A 10,531-nucleotide genomic window follows, 5' to 3' on the forward strand; every position below is an offset into this window, starting at 1 on the left:
TGCAGAGTTGCGTCCCTTGGGCATACCAGAAACCTATGAATGTGGGTTCGAATCACGGTTCGCCCCGATTATGTTTCTAGGTTTGTCAGCACCATACCTGTGCTCATGGGTTTCACCGAAGTGGTAAACGTCTGAGACCTGCATCACTTCGGGCTTTCCTCCCACAGCTGACACGCCGTGATATAACTGGAACACTGTTAAAAACGGCGTTAAACCCAACTCACTCACTCACTCACTCAATGTGTGAAACTCTGCGGCGCAAAGTCATACTCACTCACTCTACATGACAATTTAAAATGGCGATGCATAACTGTGTTTATGAATCCTTGAATAAATTACATGCAATAAAACCCACTATTTGTTACACCTACATGGCGTGTCAGTCGAGATTTGAAGAGGTCATAATACGATGTCGTATTGTTGGTTGCTGGTGATCAATAGATTTATATAATGTATTATTATGAATAGTCATATTTTATGGTTACATGCTAATTTTAACTACAAACCTGTGATACTCTTGTTTTTTTACTGTTCATGGTGAACATGGTTTTTATATAATCTAAATGTATTCATAATTTATGTATAAATTGTTCTCTTCACGATATGTCTGAAGTATTGCCGATGTGGCGTTAAATTTGGACTCACTCACTTATTATGACGTGCGCGCGTGCATGCGTGCGTGCGTGCGTGCGTGTGTGTGTGTGTGTACATATCTATATATGTACTTGTTCTCGTCGCTATATGGCTGAAATGCCGATGGTAACGTTTAACTCACTCGCTCACTCACCTTGCATATGCCCTCTAACGTTAAATTCAATATGCAAAGGTTGCGCACAGTACAATAATAAAGCACACTACCAGCTCGAAGGACCCCTTTAACTATTACAACCACTAAAGACCCAAGAATTCAGGACGTTTGTTGTTCAGGAAACACGTCTTCATACAGCGAAATCAAATCCGTCTAGAATCAGATGTGAACCCATGATATTGAGCCATAATTCCGTGAATTCAGGACTTTCACAGCACTGGTGGCCGGAAACAGATGGGAGGAAGACGACCATTTTACTCCAGAAGTTCAAGTCTACAACGCACATTTAACATTAACTCACACACTCTTAATGTTTAAAACATTCCAGTTGCAAAAACACCCTCTGCGTGAAAGTTTAATATATTGCCGCACACACATATATCATATGTAACACTTTATCATGACCCCCTTCCCCCACCAGTATAATGAATGACTTGTCCCTATATAATGTTCAAGTTCACATTATTTTTTCAAAAAATAAATAGGCTGTGTTATTTTTTCATGTCCGTAGATCAATTTCATAGAACACCTAACCTGTCCCTGAGTTGACTTACGACAGTATTTGAGACATGATGTATCCAGGGGCCGTTTCAAACCGCCATGGCTGTTCCAGAGATCAGATTATATCATCCTTCTATATTTTTCATTGTTGATTTAAAAGCGAAGTACTTGTGCATCTTACTGAGCGTTCTCAGTCTTCCTCCCCTCATTAAAGTTCTGATATTTCTAACGTTTATGATCCCTGGAATATTTCACATGCTAGTTGCATAGGTATGTTCATAGGACAAAGCAACAAACCGGCAATATCATGGCGGACATTCCCATTTGGGGTATACACGTGGCCCGGGCCTTCGGTGTGAAGAGCGCACGCTTTAACGATGAGGCTACCACACCTCCCCGTGTGTGTGCGTGCGTGCGTGCGTGCGTGTGTGCGTGCGTGCGTGCGTGTGTTTGTGTGCTTAATATTTATATAAATATATGTGGGTATTGAGGTTTGTCAGTGATCTAACAGATTGTTACTATCACTGTTTTATTTGATGTGTGGAATATTAATGTGCTTTAATTTTCACTTGTGATACTTACCTAATCATTTTACTGTCCATTTCTCACCTCTATATGTCTGATCGGATATAAATGGGGATGAACTCCCTCTCCGGTCATTCTGTTGTTTTTGGAGTCATATTTGACACAGACAAAACAACTACTCAATGTCAATGTCTTTATTAAAATGACCTTGAAACTGCGCAACTCAACCTGTATGTATTGCAGGACTGCAATAAATCATACATATATTTATTACTTTAAATTGTGCTTTCTTTCTCGAAACGATAAGTTAGTTATATCACGTATAGATCTTATCGTTTAAAACAAGAACGCACAATTGTAAAGTAATGCATAATATATCATCAACATGAAGGAACTGTCCCATGTCTCGTTTCTTCATTGCGTTTATGTTTCTATCATAACATTTACCTCCGTAGTTAGAAATGTGAGTTTTGTCACACTTCTGACCATTGTTAACTTTTGGTAAAACGGTAGTCACTATGGAAGACACCGGAGTGGGAAATCCTCCTGATAGTGAATGTGCCCCGATATTTAGCTTCCCCCAAGGAGTAACATGATTCGAATAAAACAATATCGCCACGGCACTGTAGCCAACCTGGCATCGTTGTCAGCATGCTGAAATGTCAACCAACACTTTTCAAAATTGATTTCAGCATTGATATTCATACACTATGTGGTAAAGGCGGAGGACTAAAAGCTAACACAAACATACTAAATGGTTTGAACAAGATAAGACGTCATCATGATATGACACGAAGCCACGGTTCAGCTTGTGTGCTAACTGCGCCAAACAAAAACCATGCAGTTTGAGGGCATGGTCAATTCACAAAGGTCAAGTTTTGAATATAATGCTGTCTCAGAATAGTTTGAACGTCTTTCAATTCTTGACTACGATCAAGTCCTTTCTTACGATCAAGTCCCCGAGTGGCTTTCTTCGCCCTTTAATGTGGTTTTGAAAGACTAAGCAGTTTTTGCCTTGTTGCCCATTAATCTCTTAGCCAGATATATGAAAACACGTTTATCACCAGAAGCCGTGTCCATTAAGTCAGCAGAACACTAGTCAGTGGTCAGCTATGCAAGTTACAACATTCTATTCCCGATAAAACAGAAATGAGAATTGAGTATACACTGTAAGGCTCTTGACTCTGAAGCTATTTTCTGATTGTAGATTGTCCGGCTTTTCTCTTTCCTTGACAAGGCTCTTGACTCTGAAACCATTTACAATTGTAGATTTAACGGGTTTTCTCTTTCCTTGACGGCTTGTCTAGGAGACAATTTTATATTTGGTTTGGGTGTTTTATTTTGATCACTTCATTGGATGCACAGAGCGCAGTGATTATACATTTGTAATACGTTTGAGTGAGTGAGTGAGTGAGTGAGTGAGTTTAGTGGCGCTTTAATAATACGGCATGTCGACATGATGTGGGATGAAATGATTGGGATCATGATTGGTTTTGTTTGTTTGTTTGTTTAACGCCGCACTCAGCAATATTCCAGCTATATGAAGACGGTCTGTAAATAATCGAGTCTGGACCAGTTAATCCAGTGATTGACATCATGCGCATCGATCCACGTAATTGGGATCGATGACATGCTTCAAACAAATCAGCGAGCCTGACCATCCGATCCCGTTAGTCGCCTCTTACGACAAGCATAGTCGCCTTTTACGGCAAGCATGGGTCACTTAAGACCACGGATCTTCACGGGCCCAATCCGTCTAGGAGTAGAATAGGCGAAGCAGAGTACAGTTGCAGGGCTAGCGACGTCCCCATTCAAATGACCAATTGTTGTCACAAATAGTCCCTTGATGTTATTAGACTTTGTTTCATTTAGGTGCATCATTATTAAACGGTTGCTCAATTCACGGGTAAGTTTCAAGCTTTTATAGGAATAGTGTAATCTCGCAAGCTTTTCTATAAATAGTGTAATCATAAACCACACCCCATAACACCCGGAGTTGCAAAAATGGTTGCAACAATAATACAATACTTGCATCACATAACGCCACTTTCTTTTGCCCCTTCATTTACAAATGATTTATTATGAATATACAGTTTTAAAAGAATATACACAATATTCGATCAAGGCAATGCGTTGGACTGGTGAATTACGCCCACAATGAAACGATTAAAACAAATACAATATTGGATGGCTGTGTTTATTTCAATATGTATTAATTTGTGCATCTGTACTTTACCGACTGTGGTTGGGATTTGAACGTCATTTCCCAACAACCGGCCCCGGTCTGAAACATACAAGATTGTTAATACTACGGGCAGAACAGAGGATTCAAACTTTCACCTCTACAACCTCACGACCCGTGAAGATTCCGGCGTAGAATAGGTCTTCGGCAACCCATGCTTGCCGTAAAAGGTGACTATGCTTGTCGTAAAAGGCGACAAACGGGATCGGGTGGTCAGGCTCACTGACTTGGTTGATGCATGTCATCGTATCCCAATTGCTTGGATCGGTGCTCAAGGTATTAATCACTGGGTTGTCTGGTCCAGACTCGATTATTTACAGACCGCCGTCATATAGCTGGAATATTGCTGAGTGCGGCGTTAAACAACCAACCAACCAACCAACCAACTATAACCTCACACTACTACCGGAAGTATACGGAGGATTGCGTTCAGTTGGGCACAAACAAAATCGTCGTTTTCATTCAAAAAGAATGCACTACTTGGCGTCACTGTTGGTGCATCTCAATGGCAATAGTTTCAATACGCTGTAAATAATATCTTTGACACTGCGGATATTTCAGCAAACAGGGAGAATTATACAGGCAGAATGACTACGTTTTGTTTGTTAAAACTGGCACTGTATCATTCCATCCAGAGGGGCGGTCGGGTAGCCTAGTGGTTAAAGCGTTCGCTCGTCACGCCGAAGACCCGGGTTCGATTCCCGACATGGGTACAATGAGGAGCCCATTTCTGGTGTTCCCCCGCCGTGATATTGCTGGAATATTGCTAAAAGCGGCGTAAAACCATAATCACTCACTCATTCCATCCAGTGATGTTCTGTGAATCAATGTAACATCGTATTTAATAATTGTGAACTTTTGAATATTATTGTTTGTTGTTTTGTGACGCTTTCACCAATATTAAAGCTATATTACGGCGACGTCTCAATAATCGAGTCTGAGGCAGACAAAGCATTGATTGATATAACGAGCAGCGGTCCATTCCGTCGGGGAACATTGACACGTGGTCAACCAATTCCCCAAACCTGACCATCCGGTCCATTAAGTCGCGTCATACGAGCAGCTTAGGCCACGTCAGGGGTCACGTTGAGCCCGGAATAATATTTAATAAGCATCAATACGAGGGAACACTAAGATAAGCATGTATTTGCTTAGGCTTGTGTGAAATATCAGAACATAAGAAGCCAGAACAGATATTCAAATATATAAAATGTAGATCTCAAAGTATATTGAAAGTATGTATTTGATTGTACAGCATACTGATCTATAGGGAAGGTTAGAATGTTGAGCACACATAACTAATTTTATGATTAACTGACTCCATGATGACGGGCTGATGGCGAATGAATGAATGAATGAATGGTCGCAGCAATGTTAATATGCGAGATGTTTGTAAGAGACATATGTTCGGTCACTGCTTCAAACACGCAATTTTTATGAAAGGGGAAGCAGAATACTTGAGTCAAGCATGGCCAGGGAAAAAAGTACTTCCCTTGCTAAAAATTAAGGACTAAGTATTTCTTCTAATTTTTCAAAAAAAACATATTTATCCATAACTTGTCCTACTCTGGCAGCGTGGATCAATGCCATATCCAGCACTAGGTTGAGTTGAGAAACTCAGGTCTACATCAGTGGTAGCCTTAATGACATGTCTAAACATGTGTTAGTGCATGGCATTTGTCTACATTTTCCATTCTACACATTATTGCAATGCTCTTATGAACTTTCGTTGTCAAGGAATGAGTGAGTGAGTGAGTTAGTGTGTATGGTTTTACGCCGCTTTAAGCAATATTACAGCAATGTCACGGCGGGGACACCAGAAGTGGGCTCAACACATTGTACCCATGACGGGAATCGAACTCATGTCTTCGGCGTGATGAGCGACAGCTTTAACCACTAGGCTTCCCGACCGCCCCTCGTTGTCGAGGAACCCTTACGATAAACGAATAGGCTATATCATACACTGTGATGTTCGACATTTTGCCCGTAGACAAATGAACACAAAGATTGGCGTCAAAGCAGGTTAGTCTTTTTTTTTGTCGTGGGTCGCGATGAAATATTTATGTAAGTGAATTATGGCATGACTCGTTGAACGCCGGCATCGAAAAGAAGTGGGGCTTTTACCCGGTAATTAAACTACACAAAGTCCAGAAAGAGTTAGCATATCGCTATGATGTATTTTTTTCAAAACTGAATTTTCAGTAATTATATCATCCTCATACTTCATTGCGGGCTACATGAAATATTTGAAAGATTCTATATGTGGTGTTTCAGGGCGTGAGGTAATCATATATGTTGCATATATATTTGTTGATTTGGTTTGTTTGGTTTGTAACGCCGCACTCAGCCATATTCCAGCTATATGACGGCGGTGTGTAAATAATCGAGTCCGGAACCGACAATCCAGTGATTGACATCATGAGCATCGATCCACGCAATTGGGATACGATGACATGCATAACCAAGTCAGCGAGCCTGACCACCGAATCCCGTTAGTCGCCTCTGACGACAAGCATAGTCGCCTTTTACGGCAAGCATGGGTTGCTGAAGACGTATTCTACCCCGGATCTTCACAGGTCACATATATATTTGTAGTAAACACAGGTGAGACTTACTAAAAACGTGTGTACAAATACGACAATATCGAGTCCATTATATTTGGATATTTTGATTCACACTGCTTGGGCAATATTGCAGTCATATCAAAGGGGGATGTCAGAGATGGACTTCTCATTTTGTACTAAATCTTGGAAAAGCAGCTAACTTTTTGAAGTTTGAATGGTATTAGCATACCTCTGTTCACAGATGAAGTGTTTCCTGTCCCTGCAAAGTGCGTCATTCCACATGAAACCGTTTCTTATTTCGAGTTCCACACAGTTCTCCCCTCCGTTATGATTGTTTGGTTCTCCTCGAGCCCAGTCTGTGACGGTCACTTTTCTGTCTCCGTCTGACCACAGAAACTGACCCGACGTCATCATGTCGTTAGCACCGATCCATACACTGACTGGGTGAGCTAGATCCATGATGAGACACAGAATTAGAAGTGAGTGAGTGAGTATGGTTTTACGCCGCTCTTAGCAATATTCCAGCAATATCACGGCGGGGGACACCAGAAATGGGCTTCACACATTGTACCCATGTCGGGAATCGAACCCGGGTCTTCAGCGTGACGAGCGAACGCTTTATCCACTAGGCTACCCGACCGCCCCCACAGCGAGTTGTGATGGTAGCGGAGAGCAAATGCCACCAGTGCAACTGTGCGGGGGGGGGGGGGGGGGAATACGTGAAGGCGTCGGTAATAATTTAAGCTATCGTTGCTCATTGTCTGGTTTGTTAGGCAATACATACTTACATAATTATGCAAACTGTACGAATGGCGGGTGCTACCGGTAGGGCAGGACATGCTTACCCTGTTCGCGAACACCTGGTGTCATAATTTTCAGTAGTCCATTCATATAATTACCACAGCTATTTCGACCTCTTACGCCAAATGGAATCTGTTTCGGCTGGTTATTCTCTTTATATTTACAATATTAATCACTTGATTTTCTGTCCGTCAGGGCTGGAATATTGCGGAGTGCGGAGGCGTCTAGCTTCACAATATCAAAGTCGGCTTAAGAATGTTGGCGAGATGAATCATGTCGTGATCATAAGAGACTAACAATTTTTACACGAGCGAGCAGTATGAATGTTTCGATGTAGGGTTGCAATTTCAGATTAGCTACACCCGTATTTGAACAGCAAGTGACATTAAAGGAGGCAATAGTTGTCCAAAGACTGGTCCAAGGAAGGTTACTCTCATTTCCAAACGTTCACGTTTGTGCACCCGCGATGAAAGTTGATACGGCGAAATTGTATTCTTTTTGTTCTGGCTTCTGGTATTCAGAGAACACAACTGACGCTGGAAGAATAATTTCTTTGGTTCTCTTAATACTGGCGCTGACGTTTGAATTTCCAAATCTTTTGATAGCGGTGTGCCGTTACAAGTAGCAGTGATATTTTATTTACTGGTTCTGAATCGTGCGCTTCGCTTAGGACCGGAAGTGCTAGTTTTAGAAGGTTCGTCGGTCGCAACAGTGACATTGATCCCGTGGTTTTCCCACATTGGCTTTTAGCATTGCATGCTATATCAGGTCGAACTTCAGCCATCCATAGTGTAAGTTTATTAATTATATCGTTAAGAACCTTTTAGATATGTTTTGGATGTAACTTATGTTATGTTTTGTGTTTATTCAGTATGTGAAAATTCTAGTGTAATGTAGGGGGGGCACGGGGGGCACGGGCGGCCCAGTCGTCTGATGCGCCGCGATTCGCTATGCAGAGTTGTGTCCCTTGGGCACGCCAGAAACCTATGATTGAATCCCGGTTACCTCCGCTGATGTTTCTAGGTTTGTCAACAGACTCAGCACCATACCCGTGCTCCTGGGTTTCACCGAAGTGGTAAATGTCTGAGACCTGCATCACTTCGGGCATTCCTCCCACATTAAGCTGACACGCCGTGATATAGCTGGAAAAATGTTAAAAGAGGCGTTAAACCCAACTCACTCACTCACTCACTCACTCACTCACTCACTAGTGAAATGTAGCATCAGAAACCACGTGTTAATTTTATGATGGGCACTTAAAAGCTCCACATAGTTTTTTTTTAGATGTTTGCTGTATAGGGATAAGCTTAATGATTGCTCTGACGCTTCTTTCAGTATTTATGCAATGCTAGGATGATTCAGATTTATGTAAAGTAAGTCTACCACACGGTAGTAAAAGTACCAACGTACATGTGTGTTTTCCTTATTGCATAAGGAGTAATTCCTTTGTTTTGTTTTGTTGTAGCCTTTTACCAAATACATCCATGCACACTGGCGTGCGCAGAAGTAATAAACTTTTGAATCTTGGATCTCAATTTTGTCCAATATTTAACAAGACAGTGCCTTAGTTAGTGTTGGGTCGGTAAACTGATGACTGCTAGAACGTAAATCACGTTTGGGGAAGACAATACAAGCGACATACAATGGGCTGTAGATGCACAACCGGTACACGACAGATGGACTGGATGTGGCCGATTAGGGTCAAATATTATATCTCACCGCTGATAACCATATCCAAGCTGGGGTTTGACGGTCGCACATTCAAGATTACAAACATCTGGAATGCAGCTGTCAGGTCCTACCAGCAGTTTTAAATTGTGATTGTGGATATTGTTTAGGTCAAGAGTCCGTTTGAGGGTACAAGGATACACTATGCAGGTCTCGGACGTTTACCACTTCGGTGAAACCCACGAGCACAGGTATGGTGCTGACAAACCTAGAAACAAAATTGGGGCGAACCAGGATTCGAACTCACAATCACAGGTTTCTGGTGCGCCCAGAAATGGTGTTTAACGACACGTTCAAGATTATTTCACTTTTATAGCGACAAGTGCTTGTGCCATCGAGATACTTTACACGAAACCTACACAGTATACGGACATCGAATCTTCGTATAATCACCTTAGTGCAATAAGTGCCAGAGCGTGCACGTTAGGATACTATTCCGAAAACATACACAGTATACGGACATTGAGTCCTTCTGTTATCCCCTTAGTGCCAAAAGCCAGGCAGGGTATCAAGAAGTGCCATCTTTGAACCTATTTAGTATGAGTGAGTGAGTATGGTTTTACGACGCTTTTAGCAATATTCCAGCAATATCACGGCAGGGCACACCAGAAACTAACGCTTTAACCACTAGGCTATCCGACCTCCCCTATTTAGTATGACGCAACTGGGGATCAAATAATTTCCCCTAACTGGGCAGACACCTGATCAATAGACAGCTCAGACATACCCCCACTCTGTGCCTTAAGTTCAGTGTACTGTGTCTGGGACTGGATGCAGGTGTAAACATTCCTCTGCTATGTCTGTGTAGTTACTTATTTATCTCGATCAGCTAAAATTAAGTGGCAATGTATGTTACTATAATACATAGAAGTGTATATTTTTAATATCAAGATTTGTAAGGTCCATCGAACTGTCAAATGTGGTGCTGGCTGCTGATATATTAACTGCTTTTCCTGAAAGGCAGGTCTGAAATGGTAGTTTCTTTTGTTATAAATGTTATTTTATCCAAGTAACTGCTGGAACAGTTCATACTTAACTTTTGTTTCAGTGGAATTTATAGTTCACAATGAACACCAGCCTGTGTAAGTACCAATATTCCAGATACAGCATGGTAGCCCTTAGTGAAGTGAGGTAAAATGTGGTTTGTGTGTGGCTGCTTGCTCTAGTCAGGACAAATGCCGATGTTATGGTGCAAGCCCAATAAGATACCATGCAGTAGTTTAACATGAATACGCTACTCAGACACAGTATATTGACTCTGAGCCGACCAGTCCTTGTTTTATCCCCTTAATACCTAGCGCCAGGCAGGTTAACAAGTAGCATATTTTAAAATCTTATGGCGGCCGCTCTACCACTAGACCA

The sequence above is a fragment of the Haliotis cracherodii genome, unplaced genomic scaffold, assembly GCF_022045235.1.
Source record: "Haliotis cracherodii isolate W230 unplaced genomic scaffold, xgHalCrac1.p SCAF_18, whole genome shotgun sequence".
Lineage (NCBI taxonomy): Eukaryota > Metazoa > Mollusca > Gastropoda > Lepetellida > Haliotidae > Haliotis > Haliotis cracherodii.